This window comes from Mesoplodon densirostris, chromosome 4, assembly GCF_025265405.1.
Source record: "Mesoplodon densirostris isolate mMesDen1 chromosome 4, mMesDen1 primary haplotype, whole genome shotgun sequence".
In the NCBI taxonomy this organism is placed as follows: Eukaryota; Metazoa; Chordata; class Mammalia; order Artiodactyla; family Ziphiidae; genus Mesoplodon; species Mesoplodon densirostris.
Window position 1 is genome coordinate 87,732,009 of NC_082664.1, and position 14,877 is coordinate 87,746,885.

General features: G+C 42.8%; 1 protein-coding gene across 2 annotated transcripts in view; it reads left to right on the plus strand.

Moving 5' to 3' along the window:
* Positions 1-2,399: 2,399 nt before the first annotated feature.
* SNAP23 (synaptosome associated protein 23) overlaps positions 2,400-14,877 on the plus strand; it is a 33,750-nt gene continuing 21,272 nt past the window's right edge. The window contains exon 1 of one of the 2 annotated variants that reach the window (XM_060096690.1): positions 2,400-2,509. The gene's annotated coding sequence lies outside the window, so the exon portion shown is untranslated. The other variant, XM_060096691.1, reaches the window with a different exon arrangement.

Below are 14,877 nucleotides of genomic sequence, written 5' to 3' on the forward strand. Positions count from 1 at the left end.
AAACCAAGTTACATTAAAGTTGATAATGATGTGAATTTCCTATATTATTGAAAACTTCTAATAATGTCTATGTTTAACAAGACCTTCAATGCCTCAAATCAAATTAAGCAGCTCCCTCCATCTATGTGTAAATCCAGATTTGCTTCTAGAGGATTGAGGAACTTATTCCAATTCTGTATTCATGACATCACAAGTCTTTGAAACACCAAGGTGTGGGGTATGCTGCCCATTCTCTCTTTTAAAGGCATGCAGTGTAAGAATTGCTTTACCCTGTAATCTCAGGGCCACAGTCCAAGAGAAAGCTTATAGAAGACCAAGGTCAGCTGTTGGTGGGCATCAATGTAATCGTAGATCAACGTTTTTCAACCTTGGCACTATTCACATTTCGGAAATAACACTTGTGCTGTCCTGTGCACTGCAGGATATGCAGCAGCATCCTTGGACACTACATGCCTATAGTACCCCCCTTATGACTCCCACCTCCCACACATACACACCTGTTGTCCTGACAGTCAAAAATATCTCCCAAAGGAAAAAAAAAATCTCCAGACTTTGCCAAATGTTCTCTGGGAGCAAAAATATCCTTGGTTGAGAACCACAGCATTATACCAGCCACCATCCCAACCCTAAATGAACTCATTTTCTCCACTTCTACCCTCAAGAAGTGATTACTGCTTAAGAAAGCCACGCAGGAGGGCAGAAACTGGTGAGTTCAAGTTTTGCAATCTTATACAGGCCCTCAACACCACTTACCTGTCCTACTACTTTTCTCTGGTCAACTTGCTCCATCACTTTCTACAACAATATTCCAAATCTTCTCCACTTTTCTTAAAACTCCTCTTTATCAGTAGGTGACCTTGTCTCCTACTTCACAGAGGAAACAGAGACCATCAGATGAGAAATTCTTTAACTTCCTGTTACTAAACATACAAACTTACAAATACTTCCTCTCATTAAAATTGAGGAGATATCTTCTCTATCTTGTTTCCAAGAACTTTCCTTCCAACAGTGCTTTAGATTGCCTCTACTCTTACCCACTCAAGATCTTTACCTACTGACTAACCCTTCTCTTTAAAACAGTTTTTTCTCAGTTGTATCTTCCCTATCATGCTTAAGTTTCTCCTGTCTTAATTCTAATAACAACAACAAAAAAAAAAACAGAAACAAAAAAACTTTTTTTTTTTTTTTTTTTTTTTTTTTTTTGCTGTACGCGGGCCTCTCACTGCTGTGGCCTCTCCCGTTGCGGAGCACAGGCTCCGGACACACAGGCCCCGCGGCCATGGCTCGCGGGCCCAGCCGCTCCGCGGCATGTGGGATCCTCCGGGATCGGGGCACGAACCCGTGTCCCCTGCATCGGCAGGCGGACTCTCAACCACTGCGCCACCAGGGAGGCCCAACAAAAAAACTTTGACCCCTTGTCATCCTCTTTCCAGCCTCCCTTCAAGACCAAACTCTCCAAAAGCATTCTACAATTTGTCCCCGTTTCTGCAACTCCTCTGTCTTCAAACTAGTACAATCTATCTTTCAACCTCATCATTTCACCACATAGCTTTCACTAAGATCACCAGTGTTACTAAATTGAAAAGATATTTCTCAGGGTTCATCTTCCTTGACTCCTTAGGAACAGACAACTCCTTTGAAACTCTTTATTTCCAGCACTATGCTTTACTCTCAGAGGTGCCTGGAACCGTTTCCGGACCTGCTTAAAACCCTTCAATATTTTCAGTGATCATGGGAAAGTGCAGGTTCACTAGTCCAAAAATGCAAGATCTTCCAAGATCTGGCCATTGCCAACTTTTAAAAACTCATTCCCCCCTTCACCGGATGATATACGATGAACTTTAAGCCTCTAAGTAGGATGAACTACAAGGAAATTTCCAGAAGGCGCTATGTTCTTCTTGGACTCTCCAGTGCCCACAGTCTGGAAATCTCTATCTCCCTCCCGGACTTCCGGGGGAACTCCTGCTTATCCTTCATGATTCAAAAGTCACTTCCTCCGGGAACCCTTCCAGATACTCCTAAGAATAAAGCGCTTAGTTCATTGTGCGCCAGCAGCGCCTAGGATTTTCTATTTGTCAAGCATTATATTCAGTCCACCATAATTTGTTTACATATCTTTCTCCCAAATCTAGACGGAGGTCAGGGAAGGCATTCTATTCGCCTTCTTTTCCTCAGCATTCATCCCGCACAGTGCCTGGCACACTGTTTGCCCTCAGTAAATGTTTGCTGTGTGAACACTTCCCACCTTCGCGCGGGACTCGAATTATCCGGTTAACGGGCGAGTCCCCGGGCTCTCTGCCTGCGTGGCAAGGAGATTTAAAGCCTCCGCACGGTGATTGGCTCCAGCTGCAGGGGTGTGTCCGCCCCCCCCCCCCGCGCTGGGGAAGTGCGCAGGCGCGCAGGTCCGGAGAGCGCAGGCGCAAAAAGGGGGCAGCTGGGGCTCAGCCTGGGGTCCGGCCTGCGGGTGTCCGACCTGCCGCGGCCGGAGAGGAGTGGCCGGAACTGCTTGGTGAGTCTCCAGGAGTGGGGCTGAGGGAGCTGGCCGGATGAAGATTGGGATCATAATCCCAGGGAGAAAGAGTATATCGTGACGGTTGAAAAGTTGGTGGCGTCGGGCTTAAGGGGAGGAGCGGGCGCTCTGGCCCCGACTGGGCAGGTCCGGCCCGGATCGAGGACGCGAGGTGCCTGGAGACTATCTAGGGGCCAGAGGAGGAAGGGTGGAGAGATGATGGTTCTCTGGACCCTTCCTTGAAACCTAGAAGAGGTAAACTCCCACTCCCTCACCTCCCACCCTCGCAGTGTTGCTGCGATCGGGATTAATAGACTGTATGGTGGCCACAGTGATCAGATAACTCTGAACTAGTTGTTTGAAGGTTTCTGAGGTTCATGGCATTGGAGAGTCCATGCTCTCCAGGAAAGTCCATTCTTACCTAGCGGCTTTACTGAAGACACACGAAGGAAAGGGTGGGTAAAAGATCGAATTCCACGGAGTAAGGGGGGCGGGGGGAAAGTCCTGGAAAGTACTATTTTACCTGGGACTTTTTGTTAGTCACCGCAATACTAGGAAAAGCAGGTGGGAGTTAGAGGAAACCGAAAGTCGTCAAAGTTGGGAAAAGAAGATGAGAAAAGGGGTAGTATTTTGCCTTTTGCTACTTGTCATCTACTTCGGGGAGGGGTGGGGGCTATTGGGAGAGGAGAGTTATGGACACTGGCAGCTTCTGACAGTGTTCCCTTTGCCTTGTGAAAATAATGTAGCTTCTTAGTAGCAGATATTTCGAGAATTGAGAGTGATATTACTCCATCTGCCCTGGTGCCCTTAAGCCTGGTTTTCAGATGTCCGGGTGAAATACTGCAGCTGTGACCAGATAGAAATGGTTCTCCCACTTTCTTGTCTTGCCTGGAAAATACCACACTTGAAATTCATGAGACATCATTAGCAAGAATACTTTGACATCTAATCTTAAAATATTTCGTAGTAAAATTTAAAAATATTAATATTTCTGCCACCAGTAAAGTTGATGCCAAAGGCATCCAGTGATCGCTGGTCATTCATTCCTTTGGCAAGAGGTAATGAGAAGAAACACAGTCATATAAATATTAACAAATATTGATATTAGAAAAACTTCTTACATTACCCTGCTCCTTTGACAGGTCGTGTGAAAGTAAATAAAATGATCATATAACAACCTACAACTTAAATATTTTTCAGTGTTGCTAGGGTTCTTTTTTTAGGTGCTTGTGGTATGTGGGTATGCACTAGAAAATTGCTGTTATCTTAATTCCAGAATAGGAATGACTTACTGTGCCATTATTTTCTTAACAATATTATACTCTTTCCTACAAACAGTAGAATTTCTGTATGCATCTTAGTGTTTGTTTCTTTTACTCTCAATCAACTTTAGTAACAAGCTCACTGAACTAAAGGTCACATCTCTTCTAATCATACAGAGCACAACCTTGAACCAAGAGGAGAGCAAACACACAAACAGGTCCTGTTGCTCATGGGACAGCTATGGTACTTCACTTGGCATGAACCCTACCACCATCATGAATTATGCATTTTAGAAGATCGTCTGTGTTACTATTTTAGATCATATTTTAATAGACTTTCTTTTAAACATTACCCTCTTCCAAAGTGATAATTTGTGAAATCACAGTTTTGCTATATTTTATAACTTTTTCTAGTGCATAGTATAATAAATACATAAGTATTAAGTGCATAAGTATTGCTGTATAACAACTAAAATAATTTCTTGTTCTTGCTCTGCACTTTGGAAAATACTGCTTTGGGCCTAATCTCCTCATTTTTAAGAGAAAGTGAAGATTGAACTACCTAAACTCTAAGGCCAGTGGACTCCAAAATTCTGTGAGCCTTGTGATGATGGCCATCATTATTGTGACACAGTTCTAACAAACTTACTTATCTGGTTTCACCAGAATAGCAAAAGTGAAAAAGAGGATGTGTGCTCTTTGACATTTTTGTGTGAAATCAGCTGCCTTTTGTTTTGTTTCCTCTGAATTAAGGTGCTTTGTTTTCCTCCTGTGTGTTCCTCTGTCTTAAATATTCTGGAAATCTTGTTTTTTAACTGTGTTTGTACTCTGTGTTATGTATATGTTAACATTTATAATATATGATGTTGCTTGCATCTAAGAGTGCTGAACTTTTTTTTTTTTTTTTTTTTTTTTTTTTGCGGTATGCGGGCCTCTCACTGTTGTGGCCTCCCCCGTTGCGGAGCACAGGCTCCGGACGCGCAGGCTCAGCGGCCATGGCTCACGGGCCCAGCCGCTCCGCGGCATATGGGATCCTCCCAGACCGGGGCACGAACCCGTATCCCCTGCATCGGCAGGCGGACTCTCAACCACTTGCGCCACCAGGGAGGCCCTAAGAGTGCTGAACTTTTTATTCCAGTGCCATATTTTGTTTCCAGCTCTGTAGATTGACAGAGAAGTAGATGACAAGGACTGGTTTTTTCTTTGTCTTGGGCGGGTAGAGGCTTGGAACAGATGGATCCAGTGCCTCTAACAATTGGAGGAAGTGGATTGTGGAGCCAGGAAACAGCATCCACTGTTCTTTTTGTAATATTGGGGGGTGGAGATGGGATTCCATTTGCAGTCCTTTAAGTCACTGACATTTTGGTTTTGATTTCAGTTTAGGTTGAATCGCTACCAAAATATTTAAATCACTGTTCACTATGTTTTTCTAGAATTCCCTCATCTTAAAATCTTAACATTTATTTTAACAAGGTTTGACAATTGAGATTACCTTTAGACTGCCTCTTGATACTTATAAAATAAAATCCAAACTTCTTGGTATAGGATATAAGCCCTTCATAACCTCTCTCCTACCTGCCTTTTTTTTTTTTTTTTTTTTTTTTTGCGGTACGCGGACCTCTCACTGTTGTGGCCTCTCCTGTTGCGGAGCACAGGCTCTGGACGCGCAGGCTCAGCGGCCATCGGGGCACGAACCCGTGTCCCTGCATCGGCAGGCGGACTCTCAACCGCTGCGCCACCAGGGAAGCCCCCTACCTGCTTTTTAAAGCCATCCTGCCTCCTCTGTACACAGGCACATACATACACACGTTATATTCCTGCATGACTACGTTGTGGCACTTCTTTTTTTTTTTTCCTTTTGGCGGTGTGGTGTAGCTCATGGGGTCTTAGTTCCCTGACCAGGGATTGAACCCAGGCCCCAGCAGTGAAAGCACCGAATCCTAACCACTGGACCACCAGGGAATTCCCTGTGGCACTTCTTTAATAGTCCAAAATCACAATTTTCTTAGAGTTGATTGTGCTTTGATTCCCAAATCACAATCCTGAGAGGTATTTAATAATTATTATGAAAAATTATAATAGTTTTAGTTAGCATTACATTCTAGCAGGGTTCTAAATGCTTTGTATAAATTAACTCAATCCTTATAACAACACTTGAAGTAAGCATTATATTCTCATTTAATGAGAAAACTGAAGAACAGAGAAGTTAAGTAAGCAATAGTCATGATTTGAAACCATTATGCCTCCAAATACTGGCCACTTAACCACTACACCATATTGCTTTTTATATAAACAAGAATGCCATTCAATCTACTGTGGGGGATATTCCTTTCCAGGGATCTGAATGCTTATGTTTTCTGCCTGTGGCACCTGACTCTTCCCATCAGAATATTTGAGAAACTTACCAGAAAGCATCTAAGTAAACTTGGAATTAGGGCCAAAATACTTGGATGGTTTAGGTGAATATTTCTCTCAGGCAAGGTAAAGCCATGCCAGTCCTCCCCACCTCACACTTGGTATTTCCCTGGCAGATACCATACTTATGTCTGCCAGACTGCGTCTCTCTCTTCCCTGGGGAATGACTGCTGCATTCTTGAGCCTCCTTATCTTTCATATAGATCATCCCTTTTCTGTTCTCACGGCCTTTCCTTTAGACGTGGTCAATGTAATTAATTATAATCACACCTAGATCTTCCTCCCCAAGATTATATCCTGATCACTTAAAGTAGAATTGGAGAATTTCCAAGGCTGAGCAGTACTTGAAAACTAGGTGTTGGACATCAAGCAATTAAGTTATAATAGGTGCTTCTGTAAAACTGAAGTGTAATTTTGATCTTTTTGGTTAGTGATCTTTAGTGGTACTTTCTCCCTCAGTAGTATGATTTCTGTCTTGATTCTTGTGCTTCAGCGGTCTTTGAAACCAAGGTATTTAATAGGTATGATTCGGAGGTGTACTTCTTATATTTGCATAGCTTTGGGGCTTTGGTATAAGAATTGCTAAAGTTGTTCCTATAGGGGGAAGTAGAAGGAAGAAATGAACCCTAACATAACTAAGACTCTCATCTCATCTAAATGCTTTCAGGAAGAATTAAATTTCCTAATCAGAGCATGTATTCTTTTTGGCCTAACCTAGAATGTTTAGAGTATTTTGGAATACCATGTACCTGTACTTTGTGAGTATAAGTGTGAACATTTTTTCTTCCTTCCTTTCTTCTTTGTGTGCGAACACTTTTAATGTTCCATATTAAAAATGGAATCTAAGAATGAAACATATTTCTAAAGAGAAACTAAATTCTTTTATGCAGTAAGTGATGGTTCATATCTGAATTTCTCCTTCGTTCTCTGTAATCCTTTTTTCTATTCTTTCCATTTATTCTCCATTACTCATGTTTAAGAGTCTTCAAAAAAGAGCTGCTTAGGTGTATTGTGCATATACTAGTACTTTATTAGGCGCCTGGAATGGCACCTAATAACTCACAACATGAGATACCACGTGTGAGTTAGGAATGATTGGCAAGGCTTCCAATAGCCTGAATAAAATATTCACCCCAACCATCCAAGTGTTTTGGCTCTGATTCTAAGTTTACCTGGAAACTTTCTGATTAGCTTCTCAAACATTTTGATACCAGGAGTCAGATACCACAGAGAACATAACAAATAACATGAGTGAAAATGCGCAGTTCATTAGTAATTGTCATTTCATGAGTCTTTGCTCTGTGCTAGGCACTGTGCTAAGCACTTTATATACCTTAACTAATTTTATTTCTGAAACAACCCTGAGAGGTAGAACTGTAATCCTAACGAATGAGGAAACTGAGACTTGAATATGTTAAGTAAATTGCCCAGGTACCAGAGCTAGGATGAACTCGGGGTCGATCTGACCTCAGAGTCTGTGTTCTGAACCACTACATTATGCTCATTCAACACAATTTATTAAATTATCTCACCTTATCTGGATGTAGAAAGTTTAGTCACAGGAGAATTATAACTGAAATCATATTCAACCCAACTAGGCCTTGACAGTATTTCAGATGGTCTTAGCCTCAGGCTAGGAAGACAATAGTCTTGTAGAGAGGCAGAATTTATGTGCATAAAACAATTAGAAAACTTAAGTGAAAAGGAAAACTATATATATTTGGAGGCAGGTAGCATAAAATAAACATTGCAAAAGAAACAAAGGTAATTTTCTTGGCATCAAAATATGTTCCCTTATTTGATAGTAGATGCTTGAAAAATGTTTGTGGAATGTATTGAGAGAGATGAATTCTAGGACCAGGGTTCCTTTCTTCCACACCTTCAGACTAGGTAGGCTGCTGACTCCTCCTTGCTCTCTGTCAGCAGAAGGAAGTTTTCAGCTCCCTTGGGGAGGTCACCATAGCTACATGGTAGTTTTTATCAATTCTGTTCTGACAGCCCTGGCTTATGGTTTTCCTCTTCAGCTGGACCTCAGTCTCACTTGCCCTCTTATGACCACGCTCCTCTGCTTTCTCTTTCTCAGCTATCATCAAGTCTGTTCCAGGAAGTATACCCACCCCCTGCCACTTCTCCAGTAACGACTGTGTAAAGAAAGCCTAAGAGTTGCATTTTATTCTCTTAGCATAAAAAAGTTGGACTAGATGATCTCTGAGGTTTCTCTTTAGAGATAATTCTCTGAGATGAGAATTAAACAGAAACTTTGTTCACACTTAATTGGTTAATTAAGCAGAAATTTCTGTAGGCTGGTGTTTTCCAAATGGTGTTCCATGGAACCCTGGGTTCCTTGGGATTAATAGAAGTATTCTTGGAAGGATTTTATGGTCATCTACATTTGAGTGGGATAGACAAAGGTGAATAAATATACGTCTTCACTGCTTTAGAACTTATGATTTCCAGCCAAGAATTTAATAAGCCAGCCAGTCTGTAATGTGAGGATAAACATCAAAACTAGGAGGGGATGGGAAGGTGTAAGAGCTAAATATCTTCACTGTAGAAAGTCAGTGGATGATACCCAAAATTGACAAATATCAAGAAACAACACTATAAGCATGATTTAGAAGTTGGGAGTTAAGCACTAAAATAACTAATACTGTTGAAAATTTTGCCTCTAGGGTCCTGGGAGCAGGAGTTGGTTTGGGGGAAGAGGAAGGTCAGGGCAACTGCTATTTATTGGTGTAGAACTGTTTGACGTCTCAAACCATGTATATGTATTTGATCAAAATTAAATATGGAAGAATATCACATCTTCAAAAATAACTTTTAATGGCTGAATAACATTCCATCATGTAGTTATACAATAATTTTTCAGTCAAATCTCTATTACTGGTTATTTAGACCACTTCAATGTTTTTAACACTATAAATAATACTGGGACAAATGTATTTTTGCCTGTATCTGTGATTTTCTTCTAAATTGATAAAAGTGGGAAAGGCCAAAGAATAGGGATATTTAAATTTTTCTTGTTTGTATTACATTATCTTTTGAGAGTTTTGATTTTTTTAAATCAGCATTTTATTTTATTAAATAGTGGTCAAGTAAATTTTAATTGTATAGGAGTAAGAATTGAAATGCCCATAGATAACCTGGGCTTGAAAAATACTATTATATCAATTTTTCTTTTGTCATTGGAGCTTACAACATTTTTTATCTTTTAGAGTTTTTCATTATCAATCAAAGGTTTGTAGTTACAGCATAGACTTTTGCTGTTAACAAACTTCTAGAGTGTTCTGAAATCTGTCTACAAAACCAGTGTGTTTGTAACTTTTCTAATGCTAAAGTGATTTTTACAGAAAATTTAGAAAATACATTATTGTATAAGACAAATAAAAATCACCTGTAAAGGGCTTGCTTGGTGGCACAGTGGGTAAGAATTTGCCTGCCAATGCAAGGGACACGGGTTCGAGCCCTGGTTGGGGAAGATCCCACATGCTGCAGAGCAACTAAGCCCGTGCGCCACAACTACTGAGCCTGCGCTCTAGAGCCCGTGAGCCACAACTACTGAAGCCCGTGTGCCTAGAGCCTGTGCTCTGCAACAAGAGAAGCCACTGCGATGAGAGACCCACGCACTGCAACGAAGAGTAGCCCCCGCTCGCCGCAACTAGTGAAAGCCCACATGCAGCAGCAAAGACCAAACACGGTAAAAAATAAATAAATAAAATTAATTAATTAATTTTTTTAAAAAATCACCTGTAAAAATGTTTAAACATTTTATTCCATGTAATTTAAGATAGGGTGGACCTTCACATTTTTGGCCTTTAGTTTTTAAACTGTACATAGTTTTTAGTGTAGCCTTTTTTATTTTTATTTTTATTTTTTTGCGGTACGCGGGCCTCTCACTGTTGTGGCCTCTCCCGTTGCGGAGCACAGGCTCCGGATGCGCAGGCTCAGTGGCCATGGCTCATGGGCCTAGCCGCTCCGCGGCATGTGGGATGTGGGGTCTTCCCGGATCGGGGCACAAACCCGTGTCCCCTGCATCGGCAGGCGGACTCTCAACCACTGCGCCACCAGGGAAGCCCATTTATAGACTTTTTGATGATGGCCATTCTGACCAGTGTGAGTGATACCTCATTGTAGTTTCCATTTGCATTTCTCTAATAGTCAGTGATGCTGAGCATCTTTTCATGTGCCTGTTGGCCATCTGTATGTCTTCTTTGGAGAAATGTCTATTTAGATATTCTGCCCATTTTTTTTTTAATATTTATTTGTTTGGCTACATCAGGTCTTAGTTGCAGCACAAAGGATCTTCCTTGACCCGTGTGGGATCTTTCGTTGAGGCATGTGGGCTTCTTTCTAGTTGTGGTGCACAGGCTCAGTAGTTGTGGCATGTGGGCTGTCTGGTTGTGGCACACAGGCTCTAGAATGAGCAGGCTTAGTTGCCCCACAGCATGTGAGATCTTAGTTCCCCAACCAGGGATCGAACCCACATCCCCTGCACTGGAAGGCGGATTCTTAACCCCTGGGTCACCAGGGAAGTCCTTTCTGCCCTTTTTTTTTTTTTTTTTTTTTTTTTAAATTTATTTGGTTGCACTGGGTCTTAGTTGCAGCAGGCAGGCTCCTTAGTTGCGGCATGCTCACTCTTAGTTGCGTCATGCATGTGATATCTAGTTCCCTGACCAGGGATCGAACCCTGGGCCCCCTGCATTGGGAGTGTGGAGTCTTTTTTTTTTTAATTTTTTAAAAAACTATTTTATTTATTTATTTTTGGCTGCATTGGGTCTTTGTCGCTGCACATCGGCTTTCTCTAGTTGCGGTGAGTGGAGACTATTCTTTGTTGTGCGGGGGCTTCTCATTGCGGTGGCTTCTCTTGTTGTGGAGCATGGACTCTAGGCGCGCGGGCTTCAGTAGTTGCGGCATGCAGCAGGAGTGCAGAGTCTTAACCACTGCACCACCAGGGAAGTCCCTGCCCATTTTCTAATTGGGTTGTTTTTTGTTCTTGTTATTGAGTTGTATGTTCTGTTTGTTCTGACTGGGTTATTTCCATTATTCTGTCTTCCAAATCACTTATTTTTGTGCCATTTAGTCAGCTGTTCATTGCTTCCAGATTGCTTTTTATCTCAGCAATTGAATTATCTGGGTTTTTTTTCTGCTCTTTCTTTTTTTTTTTTTTTTCTTTTTTTGGCGGTACTTGGGCCTCTCAGTGTTGTGGCCTCTCCCATTGCGGGGCACAGGCTCTGGAAGCGCAGGCTCAGCGGCCATGGCTCACGAGCCCAGCTGCTCCGCAGCATGTGGGATCTTCCCAGACCGGGGCACGAACCCGTGTCCCCTGCATCGGCAGGCGGACTCTCAACAACTGCACCACCAGGGAAGCCCGAATTATCTGTTTTTGACTGGTTCATTTTTATAGTTTCTAGATCTTTGTAACAGTGACCTGCATTTCTATTGATAATCTTTCTTAATTCAATTAGCATTTTTATTACCACCTTTGAACTCAGGATCTGCAGGGACAGGGCAGCTACCAGTGCAAGGCTCTCTTCTCCCTGATTGTTGGTAGGCCAGCACATGTGCACTCCTCCCAAGTAGAATCTATTCTTCTCTAGCCCTTCATACTGTCATAGTGGTTCTCCCAGGAGCCAACAGGGCTTTTCTTCTTTGCGCAGGACCCCAGGACTGGGATGCCCAGATTGTTGCTTGACCTGCTTGTTCCCCAGGGTGAGAGTCTGCTGGTGCAGACCTTCTCTTCCTTCCAGATCCCTCCCAAGGTTGCAGATCCTGACCTGATGCCTTTTTTCTATCCTACTCCGTTAAGTGGAGATCTCTCTTGTAGCTTTGGTTGTATAGGAGTTCTTCTGTCAGTTCCCAGCAGTTTTCCCTGAGAATTGTTCCACTTGTATATGTGGGGGGTTTTTTGTGTTGTTGTTTTTTTTTTTTTTTTTTTTTTTTTGCGGTATGCGGGCCTCTCACCCCCGTGGCCTCTCCCGCCGCGGAGCACAGGCTCCGGATGTGCAGGCCCTGCGGCCACGGCCCACGGGCCCAGCCGCTCCCGGACTGCGGCAAGAACCCGCATCCCCTGCATCGGCAGGCGGACTCTCAACCACTGGGCCACCAGGGAAGCCCTGTAGCTGTGTTTTTGATGTGTTTGTTGGGGAGGGTGAGCTCCACGTCATTCTACTCTGCCATCTTCATCCCCCTCTCGGCTTTTGCCTACTTTTTGATTATTACGAATAATGCTTAATATTGGTGTACAAGTTTTTGTGTGGACATATGTTTTCATTTCTAATATATGTAGGAATTAAATTGCTAGATCCCATGGTAGTTCTGTGTTTAACTTTTCAAAGCCTAAGTTGTTCTTGTCCTGTGTCGTTAACCTCTATCTATGTTTTTCCTCCATTAGGTACCAGAATTGTAACAGGGAGAATATCATCCATTAGTACTTGTTTGTATATTAAAAAACGAAAACTTTTATCTGAAACAGTGGTTTTCAACCTTGGCCACAGGTTGGAATCACCTGGAGAGTTTTAAAACTGACTGATGCCTGGCTCCCACCCGCAGAGATTCTTATTTAATTAGTGTGGGCTGCAGCCTTGGCCTCCAAATTTATAAAGGCTCATCAGGTGATTATAACATGTAGCCAAGGCTGGGAATCACTGCTCTAAAATGTGCTTTAAGCATGGAGTTAGACCTGCAACTTGGAAAAACAGGAGGCAGGTGTTGCAGGAAAGAAAGTGGGACTCGAGTGGATGGTCATTGTAAGGTCGGATCTTAACAGGCGGCATCGCGAAACAGAGGAAAGCTTCAAGTGAGCTTTATTAGGGGGCGCTCCCAGGCGAGGTTCACTGGTCCGAGAGAAAGGGGCCAGAGAAGTCGCACCCGGGCGAGGGTTGGGCAAGACTTTATAGGGGAAGAAGGGAAAGGGGTGTGGTGAATCTGGGAGGGCGCAGGGTATTCCTTATTTGGTGGTCTCTTCGGGTATCGTGGCAATATCTGGTGCCGGTTACATCAGTCTTGGGACCGCTAGTCCCGCCCCTCGAAAGGCGGGAAGGCTGGGCCGGGTGGAAAGCCCCCAGGTCAGTTCCTGGAACTGGGTGGTCTGGAGAGTTTAGGTCTGATGCAACCTGTGAATCTGATTGCGTTCCCCTGCCTCGGGCCAGTTGGCCTTACAGTCATGTCCCAGCTCTCAGGTGAGTCGCTGGGAGGGTCGCTGAGTGTGGGTTCTTGGCTTGGCGTAGGAAAGAATTCAAGAGCGCCATAGTAAAGTGAAAGAAGGTTTATTCAGGGAGAGATACACACTCCATAGACAGAGTGTGGGCCATCTCAGAAGGCGAGGGCCCCAAGGTACGGGGTTGTCAATTTTTATAGGGGTGGGTAATTTCATAGGCTAATGAGTGGGAAGATTATTCCAGCTATTTTGGGAAAGGGGCAGGGATTTCCAGGAACTGGGCCACCACCCACTTTTTGGCCTTTTATGGTCCGCCTCGGAACTGTCATGGCACCTGTGGGTGTGTCATTTAGCTTGCTGATGTATTATGATGAGCGTATACTGAGGCCCAAGGTCTAGTGGAAGTCGACTCTTCCGCCATCTTGGACCTAACCAGTTTATGTAACCAGTTTATGTTGTGTCCTCAGTGACAATGCCATTCTTTTAAAGGTTGTGCCCAGCCCCCTTCCTGTCTCACAGGGACTTCATGTGTATACAGGTTGACCCTTGAACAAGGTGGGTTTAAACTGGGTGGATACACTTACACTCAGATTTTTTTTTTCCAATAAATACCTACTACAGTACTAACGTAACCCCTGCATTGTTCAAGGGTCAACTGTACTTTTCTTTGGGCAAAGCTGCTACAGATTTGAATGACTTGATAATGTGGTTCTTTACTCTCCATCTAGTATGCATAACAGTAATTGAAAACACATGCTCTAGAGCACTCTTCCTGGGTTTCATCCTGGCTCTACTTGCAAAAGTTGCTTAACCTCACTGTTCCTTGGTTTGTACATCTGTAAAATGTGGGATTAAACAGTGTTTGCTAGGGTCGAATGTTTGTACGTCCTCCCCTCCAAAATTCACATGTTAAAATCGTAATGCTGGATGTGATGGTGTTATTAGGTAGAGCCTTTGGGTGGTGCTTAAACGATGAGGGTGAAACCCTCATTAATGGGATTAGTCTCTTATAAAAGAGACTCCAGAGAGCTCCTAGCCCCTCCCACCATGTGAGGGTGCTTTAAATCATAAAGAGGGCCCTTACAAGAACTTTTAAAATACCCAGTCTGTGGTGTTTTGTTATTGAAGCCTTAATGTACTAAGACAGTGTTGTAAGGATTAAATGAATGTGTGTGTGTATTTATATTTTTTAATATTTCTTAGAATAGTGTCTTGCATGTATAATGCTTTATAAATATCAACTATTGTAGTTAGAGTCCTCTCAATCCCCTACCCACTATCTAGACTTTCAAAATGGTGAGTAAGGATTATTAAAAAGTTAGCTACCATTTAAAATATTTTTTGTATATTTTTAAATTTTTTCATAATAAAAAGTTGAGAAAGTAGCATAATGACCCTCCATGTATTATTCACCCAGCTTCAGCAATCATGGCCATTCTTTGCATCCTCTGTACTCCCACCCATTTCCCCACCTCTGTTGTTTGTTTGTTTTTTCACCACATAGCATATGGGATCTTAGCTCCCCGAGCAGCAAT